Source organism: Danio rerio, chromosome 12 (genome assembly GCF_049306965.1).
Source record: "Danio rerio strain Tuebingen ecotype United States chromosome 12, GRCz12tu, whole genome shotgun sequence".
NCBI lineage: Eukaryota > Metazoa > Chordata > Actinopteri > Cypriniformes > Danionidae > Danio > Danio rerio.
This window is the reverse complement of record NC_133187.1, coordinates 41,915,989-41,934,909: the sequence shown is the minus strand read 5'-3', so window position 1 is coordinate 41,934,909 and position 18,921 is coordinate 41,915,989. Positions and strand designations below refer to the sequence as shown.

Genomic DNA, 18,921 nt, shown 5'->3' with positions numbered 1-18,921 from the left:
GTGATTAAATACATACGTGTTTTTTTTTTTTTTTTTTTTAAGTTTACTTTGCAATGGGTTCCAAAACCTGCTAGCTATTAGTTACTTTTATTAAAATAAATAAATAAATAAATAAAGGTGCAGGTGATTGTCTACAGAAACATTTTTGTTGTGCTGGATGAAAGTATCTTCACATTTCAATAGTAATAATTAAAGTAAATGATCTAAATTTATTTATATGTATTTTCAAATTCTGGGTAAGGCATATAACTGAAAAAATGTTTGTCCAGTTAAAATTTATCGGGCCGACAATTCTTATAATTCTAAAAAGTAGCCCAAACTCTGGCAACATATGTAGATTTGTATATTTGCTCAACCCTGTTTACACAAATCCACCATTTGGAGGTTCACTTGGACACGAGAGAGCGAGAGAGACAGCAGTAAAAACAAATGCTGAATAAAAGCTTTTAAAAATGCTGAATCAATAATATCTGAGTTACTTTTGCACGCTGGAGGAAGGATGACACCATGGCTGAAGTATTTCTTTCAGACAGGTAATGTTCTGTTTTAAAACTCTTTTAGTCATGCAAAGCTGATGTAGAGTGTGATGTTTTATGAATGGGTTATTTGCACAGAAGTGTTGTTCAGCCACTGAAATCATCCAGCAAAAGCTGTGACTAATTTTAGTTTTATAAGGTAATTTTACAGCATCGATAATGTAGATTTTATTTAGTCAAAAAAAAAAAAAAAAAAAAAAACATCAGTAAATAGTGCTATTTCACCTAGACTGCTTTACTGGGGTGAGGTTGGTTTTATATTCACAATGGTTCATTTTTGAGCAATAAAATTCTGTGATGCGCTGCATGTATTGTTTACGATGCTACTCTGAAAATTCGGTCTGAGTAAGTATGGCTTAGTAATAAGAGTAATTCCTGCATGCCGCTGGTCAAACACTAACCTTACAGTAGTCGCTTTAGGACAAAGCGCATGAGCGATCTTTGCATGCATTAAATATTGCACATTACGGCAAGTTTTGCTTGCTACAGAACTGAAAATGTGCTAGATTTAATACAGTTTTTCATTCGGAATTGTATTATAAAGTACCCTATAAAGTTTTACTTAATCTTCTGTCATCTTTAACGCTTCCCATTCACTTTGAAAGGGTGACGTCAGGCATTGCCGAACTGCATTGTGGATCCGTCGGCGCCGATTCAGAGGCATTGCTCACTGCAGAAGTTGCCAGCTCAGACAGTGACCTATTGCTGACTAATTTCTTTGGCTGACGCTGCTATGACGATCGCGTCAGCCCCAACTTTAGACACGCCCTCTGTCAAGCGTTGATGCCGAAGCCCCGTGCGCATGGGGCCTAAGGGTGCGCCACATGATTTCAGGAAGAACTGTATTTTTGAAGCTATTATGCTAACGGTTAGCATTTTGTCAGATCATCTACTGCACCTTTAAAAATACATGTTGACTACTTTAAAAATGATTAAACTCATTGTAACTTGGAACTATATGGACAGTTCATTTACTTCATAATCTTAGGGCAACAGGTTTACACACTTTTTAAAGTGAACTCAACAAATTGTTTTCAAAAGCAAAGGGTTACAACAGTGTTTATTTTGTTAGTATAATAGAAAATAAACTATTGCAGTTTGTTGAGATGCCATGTTTAGTTTGTGTTTTAAAAAAAATAGCGATGATTATTCTGCTTGTTTGTCTATCTTTCATAAAAGCACAGCAAAAGGGACTGAAAAGAAACTTAAAGTACTGGATTAATAAGAGATATCATTAAAAGTAATGTTAAAACCTTAATGCTACTCAACCCTAGTCCTCGAGCAGCAGACAGATTTTTAGTCCTGCTGCTCTCTCGCTTCTCCTGGGAATCATAGAGGCCTGTGTTTGTGTCGTCCTTAAGTGTGTCATCTTCCATGTCTAGTGTTTGGAGATCAGTCCTGGTTTTTCTTCTGTTGGTTTGGGAGAAAGCGGTTGGGGGTAGACTTTGATTCACTATGTGTGTGTGTGTGTGTGTGTGTGGGAGTGCTTGTGTGTATTCTCTAGTTTCTATTGTGGGTCTTGTAGTCTGAAACATGATGCAACGACTAAATATAGGTCCTTACAGAACCATAATGCTTGCAAAATCAATGTTTAAGTCTAAAACTGTTTGCAGTTATGTCTATGAGTATACAATGCTATGTGTTTAGAAGGAAGATGACAATATGTTGAGTTGCTTTAAGGATGAGAAAGCAATGTCATTATTTTTATGTTGCTTTTAAATGTTTTTTAAAGCATATTAGCTCAGCTTTATAAATGTGTATAAACACAAGTACAAATAACTCATTATCATAGTATAAAGTATACATTTATAGTGCAAAACAAAGACAATCAACACACAAATTGTACTAAAATTGTCATGTACTGCATTTAAAAAAAACATACACTCACAAATTACTTTTCAGTTTGGCAAACACAATCACACTGTAAACTTGTTGCCTTATAGTTATCAAGTAAAAGCATGTGCGTAATTATAAAAGTCAATGGGTTTTCTGACTTTTTAAAGTAAAATCAACTTGTTGCTTTTAAGTAGGGAAGTCCCAATCAGTTTTTTTTTTTTTTGCCTTCAAATCCTCGAGTCATTTGACTTTGACTATCTACCGATACCGAAACCCAATCCAATACTTTTATAATACATAAAAAAGAATAAAGAAGAGCGAAGAAACTGTTCCAGGATGTTACTTATTTTTTATTTTATAAATAACATTAATTCTTCACTTTTTAAATGTAGATGTAAAAAAATCGAATATAAAAACAATTAGCACCTACAACTTAAACTACCCAGCAGGCAATGCCAAGTTTACATATCTCACTATAGCAATGTTGTCATCATCAACTTTAAAATAGGTCCAGATCGCCGACATACTCACGCTTCCCGCTTCAAGCTCGGGGTGTTTGCGGGGTCTTAAAAAGTATTAAAAGTTGATAAACCAATTATGAGAAAATTAAGACACGTAAAAGGTATTTCAAATTCTTAACCACATTTTTACAAGGTCTTCATTTTTGTTGTAGCATTGTCTTAAGTGTGTGGTTGCAAAAAATCTATATTTTCCCTGTTAATATTACCAACGGGCGAGGCAGTGGCGCAGTAGGTAGTGCTGTCGCCTCACAGCAAGAAGGTTGCTGGTTCGAACTTCGGGTCAGTTGGCGTTTCTGTTTGAAGTTTGCATGTTCTCCCTGCCTTCGCGTGGGTTTCCTCCGGGTGCTCCGGTTTCCCCCACAGTCCAAAGACATGCGCTACAGGTGAATTGGGTAGGCTAAATTGTCTGTAGTGTATGAGTGTGTGTGTGAATGTGTGTGTGGATTTTTCCCAGAGATGGGTTGCGGCTGGAAGGGCATCTGCTGAGTAAAAACTTGCTGGATTAGTTGGCGGTTCATTCAGCTGTGGCGACCCCGGAATAATAAAGGGACTAATCTGACAAGAAAATAAATTAATGAATGAATATTAACAACAGCATGCTCGATCCACGCGATAGGTTCAGGCTGGGGTGTGTCCGGCCAAGCTCCTTCGTCCAGGTTATATGACATTAATTGTGATAAGCAGGACAGTGATGTGACGCTCCCAACATGTAGCAAAACCATAGAGCGAAACAGATGTAAGAAAATGTAAGTTTGCGGGTTGGAGAATGAAGTTTAAACAGTCACTGAAAACAACGGGATTATTTATTCTTTCAAGCTTTATTTCTTCCCTGATTATTTGAGTTCTGATGCAAGCTTGTGCTCCATTGATTAATTTAACTACAACTGTTTATTAACAACTGTTTATTAAAATGAAGGTTTGATACTGATTAGAACTTGAAGTGGCAAAGAGGTCTTAAAATATTCTTAAAAGGTCTTTAAAAAGTCTTTAAAAGGTACTGAAATTACCTTTAGGATTCCTGCATATACCCTGTATATAGTTGAGTCCTGATTGGAAGGTAACGTAAGATTCTGATCAAGTCTGAAACCACGTAATCGAGCCCGATTTCCGATCATGTGATCCAATCTGGATCTCTGTACAACTGTTTATTATTTTTTTAAGTAACATTTTCCAATCTAATTACTTTATAAAGTTCAAAAGGCTAGAAATATAGGGTTAAGTTAATAAATGACCAGGCTGTGAAACAAAAGTGAAACAAATGAAAACAAAGTTAAAAACTGTACATTGCATCCACATTTTAAAAGCAAGTGCATATAATGTGTCACAAGGCATACAGATTTAGAAATCATCATGCAAACAAATTTAAAATCTTTAAAAAAAAATAGATGAAAAAGGTAAGAATACTGTAGATCTTGCAATAAAACAAGTTTCACATTTATTCATATTTACTGTGACATTTAATCATTTATCTTATTATTTTTTATCCAAAGTGACAAATGTGGAACATTGCTCTGTCATTACTTTTCTAAGAAATCTGAGATTGAATTAATACTGCATGACAGAAGCTGCTGAATGTCATGTGCATTGCAGTAAAGACACTAAACAGATACCAAAAAAAAAAACGTCTTCTAGATATCTATGAGAAATTTCACACTTTATTATTTTACAACAGGGGTTCTCAAACTTTTCATCCCACGACCCCCAAAATAACAATGTCAGTGACTCGTGACCCCCATATAAGGTATAAGGTCGTTATACTGTAAATATTTAGACGCGTTGCAGACACAACTATAGGCATGTATGAACATGAGCATATTTACAACACATAAATGCAACAGTCTATTAACCATCTAATTTGGTATATTCATTTATTAATTTAATTAAATTTTAATATAAAAACTAAAGGCTGATGACTGATTTTTATTTGTATGTTGTTGTTTCTTTAACGCAACTATTAACCTCTGTGGGTTGTGAGTAAAATATGTAAAATATGGTCATTCAAATAGTTTAATAAAATTTATTTGAGTTTTCCAAATCACCAAGCAACCCCTTGTCATTCTCCTGCGACCCCCCAGAGGTTCCCGACCCCCAATTTGAGAACCACTATTTTAGAACACGGATCGCATCCATTTATAATAGCAAAATAGCTAGATTAATGCAGTATTCGGTCCCACTTTATATTAAGTGGCCTTAACTAATATGAACTTAATAGGAACTAATAGTTTGTTACAATGTACTTATTGTGCAAATACATGTATTTACTGTGTACTTATACTTGATTAAATACATGTATGTAATTACATCTATAATTAACTTTTGTAGTTACATTTGTAAATACACTGTTGACCATCCCTTACACCTTAACCCACCCTTAAACCTACCCATACCACCAAACCTGTCCATAACACAACCTCTATGCCAACTCAAATGCACCACGTGTTCTCAAATACATTATAAACACAGTAAGTACATTGTATTTATTTTTGATGTAAGTACATAGTAGTTAAGGACACTTAATATAAAGTGGAACCCAGTATTCAATCATTTTTACTGTATTTATTCATAAATATATAAATTATTTTAATATTTGTTTGAATTTTTAGAAATGTGAACTCCAGAATGAAAGCAGCCCTCCATAGCTCATGAATCTGCTGAGAGCATCCTTATCTCTGCCAGTTGTTCTGGAATCTACTGCTGACTTACTTGTATGTCTCTATGGCTGCATTTACACTGCAGATCTTGATGGTCAATTCCGATTTTGTGACTGTATCTTAATTTTTTATTTATTGTTTTTGCTGACCTGCTTACATCATCTTTCATATCTGATTGTCTGTATTTACACAGCAAATGGCAAAGGCGCAATGACTAGGAAAAAAAGGGCGGGCACTGACTGACACCTGATAATAAAAGAGTCCTCTTTCCTCCATACCTGTTTGTTCATAGGGATTTTAAAAAAAATCTTTTTGAAAAGTTGTTTTACTATAGTTTTCTTCTTTTTTTTTTTTTTTTTTCTTTTACTTTTAAACAAGTAGGCATCTTAATGTAATGTCAATGGCATGATTTATGCACTTGACGTTTGCCACAGTTTTATAATAGTTTGAATTGGTTATGTGGCGGGTGTAGCAATCTCACTCTTTCCTTAACATGCTAAAATGCTTGCACGTTATGACAATAAAAAAGCTTTTTTAGTCCTTGTGTATGAGATGTAAGGTTTGGGATTCAGCTGAAGTCTCTTCCAAAATGAAAGCATCAGAGTTGGTCTTTCGCTATGGTTTTTAATGATGCACGACTCGCATTGACAGGTGAAAATCCGATCTACCTGCTTACACTGTCAAGGACACAAATATAATTCATGCAAATAAATTCCCACAGAATCCATGTGATTTTTTTCCCCAGCTTTTACCTATATGAACAATATCCGATCTGTGCCACATAGGAGAAAAATATCGGAGTTGAGTCACTTGAACCATGCAGTGTTAACGCGGCCTATAAGTCAGTCAAATAATTCAGTTAATGGAGCTTCTAAGTTGTGGTTCGACTAGCAGGATGGCTATTTTATATGTTGTAATAGCAAAAAACCTAGATTAATGCAGCTAAAAAACTTTTTCTATCTGTCCTTTGCTTATTTTCTCTCCAGAGTCTCCAGAGAGGAACCTCAATAAAGAAGCGGCCAGAGTAAATAATGACTGCTCCGCATGGTGTTCCTGTCATCGGCGGCCCATCGCTGAGATGAGCGAGGCTTTAAGCAGTAGGAGATTTTAGCAGGTTTGTCCCACTGTGTTCTGATTGCTAATACACAGCAGTGTTGTTCCAATTACGAACCCTCTAAAGCCACCAGACCTGACTAAAACCCATCGGAAGCGTCCGTGTTTATCAGGGCCCGAGCTGTCAGAATCATAATTACTGAGAGACTTCAGTCGTTCGGTTTAAATCACACTTTGTATCAGTCAAGCCGGAGTGAATCTGTCAGCCCTAGGCCTGAATAATTCAATTAATGGGGCTTCTAAGAGGTGGCTTGACTCAGCAGGACGGCTGTTTGTTTGGCTTTTGCTGTTTATATGTAATCCAGTGTTATAACCAGTTGTTCATCATGACTGCAGTCAATATCTTGTGCATAGACTGCCATCTCTAATAAGACCACATGGGTGTAAAACGCTTGGCTTGAGAGGATAATGTGGATATTGAATGTAGATTCTTAAGATTATTTTAGTATTTATATTTTTGGTAAAAAATGAAGAGAAACATTGTGTCTGTGCAAGAAACCAAACACTATTTACAACATAATTACAGTACCTTTAAACTGTTAGCCTTAGCAAATTCCTATGGCTGGATTCCTGTGTCATGTGCTGCAAATTTAAGAGTCATTTGGCAAGAATGTAGTTGTTTAGACATTAAAACATGGCTATATTTATTAATAAATATATAAATAATTTGTTTAAAGGTTTAGAAATGTGAACTTCAAAATGAAAGCTGCAATTCATCGCTTGTGAATCTGGATAAGAGCTCCCTATCTCTGCCACTTTTTTCTGGAATCTACCGCTGACTTACATGAACATCTCTATATGTCAATTAATGGAGCTTCTAAGTTGTGAATTGACTCAGCAGGACGGCTGTTTGTTTGACTTTTGCTGTTTTATATGTAATCCAGTGTTATAGTCAGTTGTTCCTCATGACTGTAGTGGATATTGCATAAACCAGCATCTCTAATAAGACGACATGGGTGTTAAATGCTTGGCTTGAGTTCATATGAGGAAAGCATTGTGGATGCTGTGTGTAGATTCTCAAGTTATTTTAATATTTAAGTTTATTTTGGAAATAATCACAGTGATTGAAGAAAAACAATCTTTCTAAGCAAGAAAAAAAAAAAGAACAGTAAACAGTCCATGGTTTGTTTCCTGTGTCATGCACTACAGTTTTAAGAGTATTTTAGGCAATGATATAGTTTGTTTAGACTTTAAATACATGGCTATATTTATTTATAAATATATAAATGATTCGAACATTTGTTTAAAATGTAAAAAATGTGAACTTCAGAGGCGAGGCAGTGGCGCAGTAGGTAGTGCTGTTGCCTCACAGCAAGAAGGTCGCTGGTTCGAACTTCGGCTCAGTTGGCGTTTCTGTGCGGAGTTTGCATGTTCTCCCTGCATTCGCGTGGGTTTCCTCAGGGTGCTCCGGTTTCTCCAACAGTCCAAAGACATGCGGTACAGGTGAATTGGGTAGGCTAAATTGTCCGTAGTTTATTAGTGTGTGTGAGTGGATGTTTCCCAGAGATGGGTTGCGGCTGGAAGGGCATCCGCTGCGTAAAAATTAGCTGGATTAGTTGGCGGTTCATTCCGCTGTGGCGACCCCGGAATAATAAAGTGACTAAGCCGACAAAAAAATGAATGAATGAATGTTAACTTCAGAATGAAAGCAACCCACCATCGCTCATAAATCTGATCTGCCGAGAGCATCCTTACCTCTGCCAGTTTTTTTTGGAATCTACCACTGACTTAGATGTACTGTATGTATCTGTAGACCCTTTCAATGTTGGTTGTCATCAGCCCATGAACATTTCCTGCTTATTATCAAACTATTTCATAACTATATCAAGATGCAATTCCATCATAACTTAACATTAAAGCTATCATAACATTATTTATCAATAAGCAGACCTCTTTGTATTCTTGGAAGTTAAGAAAATTTAAAATGTAAAGCAAAAACACATTAGGACCATTGTTATTGTTTACATCCCTCAAAATGGTTTATATGTAACTCCATTATTCATTATGAAGCTTCTAAGTTGTGGGTTGACTCAGCAGGACGGCTGTTTGTTTGGCTTTTGCTGTTTTACATGTAGTATAGTGTTATAGTCAGTTTTTCATCATGACTGCAGTGGATCTCTTGCGCATAAACCAACATCTCTAACAAGACCACATGGGTGCAAAGTGCTTAGCTTGAGTGTATATGATGAACGTATTGTGGATACGTATGTATTTAAATATTACTATTTTTGGAAATAATCATAGTAAACGAATAGAAACTATCTGTCTGTGCAAAATAAAACTAAACAATGTTTTTTTTTTTTTTTATTATTCAGCCGCTTCATTATACAGTCTGTGGTTTGATTCCTGTCATGGATTGCAGTTTTAAGATTATTTCAGGCAATAAAGTAGCTGTTTAGACTCTGAATACATGGTTAGAATCATTCATAAAGCTAGCACTTATATAATAATGTGTTTCAACAGTTTTAGAAATGTAAACTCTAAGATGAAAGCATTCATTCATTGCTCATGAACCAGCAGAGAAAAACCTTACCTCTGCCAGTTTTTCTGGAATCTACCACTGACTTATATGTATGTTTATATATGTCACTCGATTAATTACATTTTTGTTGCTTATGTTAATTAAATGATTGTAGCTTTCTATTAAAAATGTGCTTTGACTGGTTTTATATGTAATCCAGTATCAAAACCAGTCATTCACCATGACAGCATAAACTACCATCTTTAATAAGACCACATTGTAAAATGTTTGGCTTGAGATCTTCTAATGAAAATATTGTTGGGTTGCTCTATGTAGATTTTCAATATATTTCAATATGTGTTATATATATATATATATATATATATATATATATATATATATATTTTTTTTTTTGTAAAGAGTTATTGTATAATTAAAATAAATGTCCTGGGCATTAGCTTTAATGTGAAGTAAGCAACTCTTTGCCAATATGGTGATGAGATGTTAATGTAAAATAGCATTTATGTTAATATTTCCACAAATTATGTTAATGCTTACAATCAGTATGTTTTATTTATCAAGGGTTTGTCATACAAAATGTTGTTTGACATAATGATTTGTAATTATTCACATTCTTTTAAGGACTAAGTTCACCCAAAAATGACAATATTGGCTGATTATGAAAATGTACCCTCATATACATTTCTGGAGAGTGCAAATTTTGTAGCCAGAGCTACATATGGCTGCATTTTTTCTATCAAACAAACCCTACGGGACAGTATGACTCCGCCGATGGCTTCTGTTTCTTTTTGCACTACCAGCTCTCTGCTTACCACCATGTGGACGGCTTGTCCGCTGTTACCAGTTTACCTAGTGGCTTGACTTGTACGCAGACTGGAGATGCAGAGATGAATTGACCATGATGACACGGTTTAGGCCCAGTGAAGAACCGTTCCAGAAAGCAGGTAAAACAAAAACAAAAGGCAAAAAAATCATTAAACAAGTAATTAACTTGAGAACGTATTAAGATCTGAAAATGTGGTAAAAATCAGGTGGCCGCCAGGGCTTTTTCTGGATTGCTAAACATTATCGGTTGGATTTAAGGAAAGGGCGGGTGGGGATAACAGTCAGTCAGTCAGTCTGTCAGTCAGTCAAAAGTGGCCTCTGGTGGATTTGCATGAGGATGGCACCCATGAGAGAAATTTTAGATCTGAAAAAGCATACTCTGCGGCCTCTGGTGTATTGCGAAACTGCAGAAAACGTACCCCTGGAATGCATTTCAAAACCTTCATAAATGTATACAGGGATACATATTAATATTGAGCCTAAGTTGAAAAATTATAAGTCTGTAATTAATTTCCACTCAAGACTTTTTGTTTGTTTGTTTGTTTGTTTGTTTGTTTGTTTGTTTGTTTGTTTGTTTGTTTGTTTGTTTGTACACAAAAGCATTCTTGGAACTTCATATGATTACAGTTGAACCACTAAAGTCACATGAAATGTTTTGACAGCGCTTCTGATTCCTTTTCTAAACATTTTGAGACCCTTTCGGCTTATGGAATATGAGAGATCTCTCATTTCATCTAAATAATCAAATTTGTGAATAGAAGGATTGGTATGACATGTGGGTATGATTGTGAATGAAGGATTGGTATGACATAAGGGGGAGAAATTAGTTACATAACTAATTATTGGGTGAACTAACAGTTTAGCTTACAGGCTGCTTGTAATTCAGGTAGAACATAAGCATTTTTTTGTGTGCACTGCATTTGAAAACAATGTACAGGTTTAATTTTAGATTTGCATTATTTTAATATTGTTTTGACACATTAAAATTCAACACAAACAATAGAGTAAATAAAAGACTGAAGTTATTATATATTACTAATACTAATCCTATGATTCACATAATAAAAAAAAATGTATCCCTTTAAAAGTAACAGGTAACCAGTATATGTACTGAGCATGCACTTTTTAAACAATGCTTGTATAACTTTTAATATTATGTGAAATTCAGACAGCTCTCTATTTTTATTGCATACTGTGGTTAGAATTGAGAGCACCTCAGAATCGTTCGCCATAGACATATTAAATTAATCTTTAATATATCTCTAAATAGTGTTGTTAAGTTCCGCTTTACTGAGCAGCCTGACATCCTCTGTTAAGAGCAATAGTTCAATATGTAGCTTCAATATTCAGTCCTTCCTGGAAGTGAAGGAGACTTTATTGAATTCCACTGGGCTCTTTTGAAAATAGCAGAAATTCCAGTCCCAGTGAAGAAAATGTGATAAGTGAATTGTAAATCTCTGGGTTAGAAATATTGGACTCTTGGGGTAATATATTTCTGTCAGACTCAGACATGTAATGAGCTTAAATAGTGGCCGAGTTCAGGGATGCTCCTGAAGTAGAAGGAAAAAAAAAAATAAAAAAAAAGATTTGAGCAGAGAGCTTGTCATCGTACTTCTAACAGCATAAGCAACTTTGGGAATTTCAGTCTTCAACTTTCATAAGCCTTTACCTCCTAGCAGGGCTAAATGTTCATGCCGATGAGCGCGACATAAAACATGACAGACCCATGTGGAAGATTTTACACACTCTTTGATAATTGTATTTTTAGTTAAGTGAAAAAAGTTGTACCCTCAAGAGAAACAGGCAAGTTTGTGCTTTAACTTCTCAATTTTAAAGTTCGTTCATTCATTCTGATGTTGTTAAAGATGTAGATGACTTTTTTTTCCTTCATTGGAACATAAAGGTGATTAGAATAATGCAAGACAACATCAGCACTTTTATAAGTATGTTTTATATAAACATAAAATGAACAAAACTAATATAGAAATATAGAAAACAACAAGTAAAATCATTAAATTAATCTGTGCAAGAAACTGAGCACTAACTTTTTTAAAACTTTAATAATCTGCCCATGGATTGCAGAGTAAAGTTGTATAGTCAAGGAAATAGTCACATTATACATTTTATAGTCACATTTCACGTTATATAGTCACATATCGCATTATTATTCAGTATATCACATTATTATTCAATATATCATATTATTATTCAATATATCAGATTATTTTTCAATATATCATATTATTATTCAATATATCATATTATTAGTCAATATATATTATTTTTCAATATTTCATATTATTATTCAATATATCACAGCATTATTTAATACATCACATTAGTATTCAATATATCATATTAATATTCAGTATATCACATTATTATTCAATATACCATATTGTTATTCCATATATCATATTATCATTCAATATATGTCATTATTATTCAATATACCATGTTATTATTCAATATATGACATTATTATTCAATATATCACATCATTCATATCATATCATTCATTTATAACAATAAAAATAATAATAGGTCTGAATAAACTGTACATTTAACAATCAACATTTTAGGATAATACAGTAATCACAGTCTCTTTCTCTCTCTCTATCCCCCCTCTCTCTCTTTCTCTCTCTCAAAAGCATTTTAGATATGTATAAAATATGTATACGTATTACAACAATTAATTAAATAAATATAAGGTAAATTAAAAATAAATTACAAAAAAAAAAAAAAAATGGAAAGACAATATTTCTAATAACTCTAATAATTAAAAGAATAAAAAATTGTGGACTATTTAAATAAGGGAAATGTATTTACTTGATTAACCATTGCGTATGGTGTGGACAGCCATTTTGCAGTCCTTTCCGACTATATAAAGGTTTTTTTTTTTACCTGTTGCCTCACAGCAAGAAGGTCGCTGGTTCGAGTCCCGGCTGGGTCAGTTGGCATTTCTGTGTGGCGTTTACATGTTCTGCCGTTGATAGTGTGGGTTTCCTCTCAGTGCTCCGGTTTCCCCAACAGTCCAAACACATGTGCTATAAGTGAGTTGGATGAACTAAATTGGCCTTCGTGTATAAGTGTGTGAATAAGAGAGTGTTTGGGTGTTGCCAAGTACAGGGTTGTGGCTTGAAGGGCAGCTGCTATGCAAAAATGCCAGAATAGTTGGCAGATTCATTCTAATAAATAAGGTCGAATTTAATAAATTTTTAAGTCGAAGGAAAATTAAAAAATAAATATTTCTCCCTTATATATTTGACAAAAAGTTACCTTAAGATTTAAATCTACGACAGAAAGTGATTAAATTTCTCCCAAAAAAAAAAAAAAAAAAAAAAAAAAAATTTGCGATTGTTTCTTTTTAATTTTACATTTGTGCTGGGGTGAATAAAACCAATATCACACTCATCGCCATGCGAGAGGACTTTATATATCAACATGGATATTATTATCATCCTGTTGTTGATGTAGAGCCATACCGCTCATCTAATTTATTTATTGTTTTATTTCATTATTATTTATTTTAAGTCAGCTATATAATATACACCACACACAACCCCTGAAATGAAGAATGATAATAATACCACATTAGCATAATATGTTTTGTTATGGCGGGAGGCTTCCAATCATATGCAAAGTCAAATATTCTCACTGGACACTTTGAAACCACAGAAAATTGTATTAAGCCAGACTAAACTCTGACCTTGCTGAAATTAATGCCGCGGGTTTTCTCTCTCTTTTTTTCATTCAGCGGTGGTTCGCTTTTGTCCTAATGTGTGTACGCTTCATGACTCGAGTCCCTGGTGTCGTCTGTCATCTCTATAGTAAATGTCGGCCAGTCAGGCATGTGCAGTGTTAGACACCTCCTCAGCGGCGCTCAAATGCCATATGCAGAGAGATGTCCTTACCGTCTCTTTGTCCTTGAGACGCTCTGACTCAAAACACACACAGACCTGGAACTTTTAGAGACTTTAATCAGATAGTGAGATATGCTAGCGGTCAGTTTTGGGGGTTTTGAATTGTTAGTTTTTCTGTTATATATTAAAACTGATAGGAAAGAAACATTTTTGTTGTGATTTTATTGTTAACTGTTTAGAATATTCTTATATGTAACATAATGCGTTTTGTAAAACATGTTTATGTTGAATTGAAATTAAATGTAGTATATCCAAATGGGCAAAACAATGCATTTTTTTTTTATATGTGCATCAAATAGTGTAAATAAAAAAAATGGTTTTACTATGTACATTGTTGGAATATTTAATCAATTGTATGCGTGTTCAATAAACTAAATCTTTAAGGTTTAATATAGCAATTTATAGGATACAAATGAATAATTCGATTCAAAGAATTCTGTTATCCTCAATGCAATTCAAAAGTTACATTCAGTGCAATAGTTGTCATAACCTGACTTCAACTTATATACGCAGCTGATATTAGTAGGTGAAGTTTAGTGAAATTCGTCACATGTCAATCATTCTCCAGTTCTGCATTGGCCGCACCCGTACATACATCCTCTTTTTCTACAAATTCTCTGCACAACATTAAAAGTCTAAGCCTTTCTTAACTGCACCTATTCTGTGTTCAGGTTTAGCACATTTTTTCACCATAGTTTCTATCTGCGTTCTGAATGATTTTGAGATATTGAACTTCAAAGTTTTGGCATTCCATACAGCAAACAATATGTGTGTAACATTTCTCTTTCATACATTAACATGACAGAAACCCTAAATGTGCTCTAAATGTAAATTATCAAAATTCTTTTACATTTGCAAATTGGGGTAAAACAGACAAAGCAAATGCAGATAGAACCTTCTCATTCTGAAAAGTCATTTTCCGCTTGGAATTATACAGTTCTATCTGGCAGATCATTCATTGAAAGACTACTTATCAAGAAATACAATAAAAAATATATATATATACTGGTGTTGTAACAATATTTTGCTGCTTGAGAAAGTAGCGTTTTTGCTTTCTATAACATTTATTTCATGTTTTAGGATTAACATTTTTTTTTTTGTTCAAATAAAGCATACTGTACAAGGATGTGCTAAATATTTTATCCAGTGCAGATGTTAATTTTATGTAATTAATATATATTTATTGAATTGTATCCTTTATATAAGCTATTGAACTTTATGTATTGAATTATGTCCCATGAATTAAATTAAATGTTTTCCCTTCAAGGATTAATATCAAATGTAAAGACTTTAAATACATAAGTAAATGAGTATAATAAACACTGAAACATGTTTCACTGACTATATATATATATATATATATATATATATATATATATATATATATATATATATATATATATATATATATATATATATATATATATATATATATATATATATATATAAATATATATATATATATATATATATATAGTCAGTGAAACATGTTTCACATTTAATACAGTATATTACATTTTTAACATATACATTAACTTTCATGTCAATGTCAAAAAATGCTTCCAAATCATTACATTTACACACATCTTTTCAGTTTTAGGTTTCTTCTCAATTTTATGTGTTGCAGCATTATTTAGTCGACTTTAGTGATTTTAGTTAACTTTTGTGATTTTGTGTTTCTTTTTGGTCTTTCCCACAATGGAGCAGTCCGGCAAATGACAAAGAAAGCTGATCCTGATTGGTTCTTGTGTGTGCATTTGAAATGGCTAGAGTCGACTCTGTAGATAAAACCTTTTTTTGTTTTTTACATAAAAAAAGTCTTAAAATGTAAACAACTTATAAAAAAAAACATCACCTAATGTAAATAAGTTCTCATTCAATAAGAATATGTGAATCACTCAATTTTGACAAAAATGTCAGACAGAACCTTATAATTCTAAGGTGAAGATTTCTGCTGACAGGAAGTTTAGCTGTGGAGCTCAAGTTAATTTTAGACAACCAGTCCTTTGCAACTCTTGAAGTTCTTATGGAGAGAGGAAGATCATTCCAAAGTCTTGGGGCTGCTACTGAAAAGCTCCATCACCTTGATATCTTAAGCGTGATCGTGAAACTTGCAAATAGAGACGAATACAGACGATCCTTAGAGCATCTCTATCAGCCCCATCTACTTCTGCAAAATGCTTCACTAGTATAAAAAGCATATCACACTCAAGAAGAAGTTTGGTCAATATATATATCACCTTAAGCAATATAATTGTTTAATGAAATATATTTTATTATATTTTATATTATATTTATTATATTTAGACATATTTTCTTTTTCCACAATAACATATACAGTTGAAGACAAAATGATTAGCCCTCTTGTGAATTTCTTATATATATATATATATATATATATATATATATATATATATATATATATCCCAAATGATGTTTAACTGAGCAAGGAATATTTCACTGTATTTCCTATATCATACTTTCTTCTTGAGAAAGTCTCATTTGTTGTATTTCGGCTAGAATAAAAGCAGATTTTAATTTCTTTGAAACAATTTTACGGCCAATATTATTAGCCCTCTTAAGCAATATTTGTTTTCGATTGTCTATAGAACAAACCATCATTATAGAAAGAATTAACCTAATTACCCTGACTTGCCTAATTAACCTACACTGAAAAAAAGGATTTCTGCAAAACGGTGTGCAAACAATGTATATATATATATATATATATATATATATATATATATATATATATATATATATATATATATATTTATATATATATATATATATATATATATATATATATATATATATATATATATATATATATATATATATATATATATATATATATATATATTTTTTTTTTTTTTTTTTTCCCAGTGTAGGTAATCCTTAAAATGTCACTTTAAGCTGATTAGTATCTTTAAAAATATCTAGTCAAATATTACTCCGCTGTTACTCACCGCTGTTACTGTTGCTGCGTATGTCAGCAGACTTGTCAGCAGACTTGAGACGCAGAGCGGAGTTGACCACGATAACAGGGTGCAAGTCCGACGAAGAATGGTTCCAGAGAGAAGGTAAATCAAAAACAAAAGAGAAATTTGAGATCTGCAAAAGTGTACACAGAAGCCTCTGTTGAATTTGTGAAAACAAAAACTGCAAAAAACGCACCTCCTGGGATTTATTTCACACTCTTCAAAAATGTATACAGGGGTACGTATCCATAATGATCCTGGATTGTATATTTTTTCATATTTACATTTTGCAAGCATTATAGCAAATACAATCAAATAAACAGAACTAGAGACATGCTTTTTGGCAGTAGAGCAGGTTGAAAATAGGGACCTGCTGTGGCACTTCATCACAATTAAAAGTAGTACTGAGAGGTCCTTCAAAAACCCTGTTGCTTTTATTTCCTCTTGATTTTTCAAGCATTTTTGACCATGGATCTGAGGAGCATTGCATGGGCTTTTACAAATTACACCAGAGGGAACAAGTGGATTGGCAGCAGTAAACTGTGAAGGAAATGGAATGAAATTTAAAGAACAAAGGAAGCAAAAGGGAAGTACCTGAAAATGAGTTTAGAGTCATTTTTATGTATCTCAGCAGTCACATTTGTCTGCCTCAGTAGTGTTTATTTAGCCTGGAAACTGTAGTGAAATAAATACACAGGAACATTTTTACAGTATCTGCAAAAGAAAATATGGAAACACAATCTAAAATGCATCATTATTATTATTATTAATATTATTATTATTATTGTGGGTATAACAGTGGCTCAGTGGTTAACACTGTCGCCTCACAGCAAGAAGGTCATTGGTTTGAGTCCCAGATAGGTCATTTGGCATTTTTGTGTGGAGTTTGCATGTTCTCCTCATGTCTGCGGGGGTTTCCTTCAAGTGCTCCGGTTTCCCCCACAGTCCAAACACATGCAATTGATGAATTAGCCATAGTGTGTGTGTGTGTGTGTGTGTGTGTGTGTGTGTGTGTGTGTGTGTGTGTGTGTTTGTGTGTGAATCTGAGAGTGTATGGGTTTTCTCAGTACTGGGTTGCAGCTGGAAGAGCATCTGTTGCATAAAACATATGCTGTAATAGTTGGCTGTTCATTACACTGTGGCGACCCCTGATAAATAAGAGACTAAGCCAAGGGAAAATTAATGAATGAGTGAATTATTGTTGATTTATTATTGTTGTTATTATTATGATTGTAAGTGAACTATTATGATTAATATAATTAAAATTCTAATTAATTATTATAATTAAAAATGTAATTAAAGTCTAATAAAGTCTACTTTAGAATTTAACATGTTAATCCAATGTGTTGCTTTATATTTCTGTGCAATTATGTGTGAACGTAAAAGTAATTTCTTAAGGCTGATTTCATGTAATGAAAAAACAAAAATTTAAAAAGGTAACATTTTTCTTTCTTATTATTTCATAATGTATAACTTTTACATTTTTTGTGTGTTTGTAGATAACTGTGGTTAAGAACTGTCACTAACTTAAAAAACCAAACCAATTTCCTCTTTTTTATATTATTATTTTTTTTTTTTTGCGTTGCACTTTTTTCGAACCGATTGTAAATCGGCCCTTGCAGTTCCTCATACAGCCTACAGAGGAGCTGCTGAGAACAAGGTTAACACACATACACACCCAGGTCCCCTCTTGGTCATAATAATAATAAACCAGAGGTGTTTTCACTTGATTTTAACATATTTTAAGGCATGTCCTGGAGGCAACAACAATGTCCCAAAATGTCTCCTCTTGGCTTTAGGTCCCATGTTAGTGGGTGTGTAATGGCACCAATACCCCCTCTTATATCTAGAATGTTCAGGAACCAACTAAATTCAGTTGGTTTTTCCTCAATCTTACTTTTTATTCACAATATGAAAGTATTGTCCTTTTTTCTCTTACAATTTTTAATGCAACATTTGGGTTTTGTCCATAGTTTGGTTACACCAAGCATTTTTTAGAGTAAGAAGCAATATTCTGTCCTGTTAGTTGAAGTGCTCTCTGAGTCTCTGACTA

General features: G+C 33.4%; 1 long non-coding RNA gene across 3 annotated transcripts in view; it reads left to right on the top strand.

The window, feature by feature from the left end:
- Positions 1-18,921, top strand: part of LOC141376863 (uncharacterized) — a 378,076-nt gene that overhangs the window by 230,151 nt on the left and 129,004 nt on the right. For 2 of the 3 annotated variants that reach the window (XR_012388155.1, XR_012388154.1), the window contains exon 3: positions 6,531-6,658. This is a non-coding gene — a long non-coding RNA (uncharacterized lncRNA). Of the gene's footprint in view, positions 1-6,530; positions 6,659-9,939; positions 10,084-13,721; positions 14,215-18,921 lie in introns of those variants that run through there. The other variant, XR_012388153.1, reaches the window with a different exon arrangement.